Raw genomic sequence first — 1,501 nt, forward strand, 5'->3', positions numbered from 1 at the left:
GTTAATAATTCATAATACTCGAAGTTCAAAATGGCCATACTTCCTTTTCCTGTATCTGTAAGATAACCACCCGCTTGTAATTCTTGAATTGACCAAACAAACGTTTCAATACAGGAAAAATATTACTACGAACGTAGAATTTCATACATTATATTATTCATGTTTCTTTGGGTTATTCTTTTTCCAGAAAGATACACCAGCTCTATCTCTGAAAACAATGTGCATTAATTGCTGAGTATTCAAAATATCAGATCTAAATGACTGTAGTTCCTTTTGTTTTCATGGGAAATCACCGGTCCCTAGTTTTCTATGTGACCGAACACAAATTAAAATACAGAAAACTTTTTAAAAAGTATGGCACAGAATAAGAATTTTTCATCCTGTATATTTGCAGCAAGGCACTGGGGATGTGTTCATGTAACTTTTGCCAAGTCAATTTTCATTAAAGTTTGATTGAAATAGAAAACTAACATTCAGGCTTTATATTCACTTTAGTCAACGTCCCATGTACCCATAACACCCATATTTTCTTTCCTTTATCTGATCAAATTTTGATTGTGATAATTGGAACCAAAGATACCGTGTCCTATATTGTTTGTATGTTTCAAGGACATACCTATTTCATTAGGAGGAATATACTGGCCACCCTTTTCTTTGCAAACCTTTGTCCCAACAGGGGACAAAGCTCTCCTTGGTTTTGAACTCTGCACAGTGCTCTCTTCAAACAAAAATTCTTGTGTTTTTACTTACATAGACACATATAATGTACGGCGAGTTTGTTTGCTTATGATGAATGGCCGTTAATCTTCAATGAATGAAAAGAAATAAAGATATTGGTCTTTTATTGGCTCTGTAAGAATCTTTGCATACTGCACAATGATCCTTAAGTAAACTTGGGTAAATCTTTCATACCATGAGAAAGACATTTGCCTAACATTTGATCATATTTGCATAGTTGTTGTTGGAGAAATCAGTCCATCACTAATGGACTGTGCAGATATCAAGCACATTGACAAATACACAGTATAAGCCTATCAAATGCAACGTATTGTGTACAATACAAATTTATTGTTGGCTAATTACAGTTAGGGCAAGGATTGCCAATAGTGATACAGGGGGTAAGGGTTCAGGGTGGGGCATTACACTGGTACAGGCTGTGTTGGCATGCTGAACACTATGCATTTCAACGTAATAAATTTGGAGAAGAGAAAAATTACTTCCCAGACAGATCAAAAATTCTTGAAAATTTATCAGAAGGTAAGGCTAATGGAGCTTTATTGCAGATCTCATTCAAAGGGCACAAATGCATCAAACCAAGACGCACTGAAATTTCAAGGACCAAGATCTTTAAATCAAAGACTGTCAGCCCTTTTATAAGCTGTTTACTCGGTTTCATTGTTTTCAGCCATTAAATTTTTCAAAAAACACCAGAGTTACTTTGCAAACTCTAATGTTTCCTTTCTTGCAAGGAAATGACATGTAAGACACGCAAGAGAGGAGG

Source organism: Ptychodera flava, chromosome 13 (genome assembly GCF_041260155.1).
Source record: "Ptychodera flava strain L36383 chromosome 13, AS_Pfla_20210202, whole genome shotgun sequence".
NCBI classification, from domain to species: Eukaryota; Metazoa; Hemichordata; class Enteropneusta; family Ptychoderidae; genus Ptychodera; species Ptychodera flava.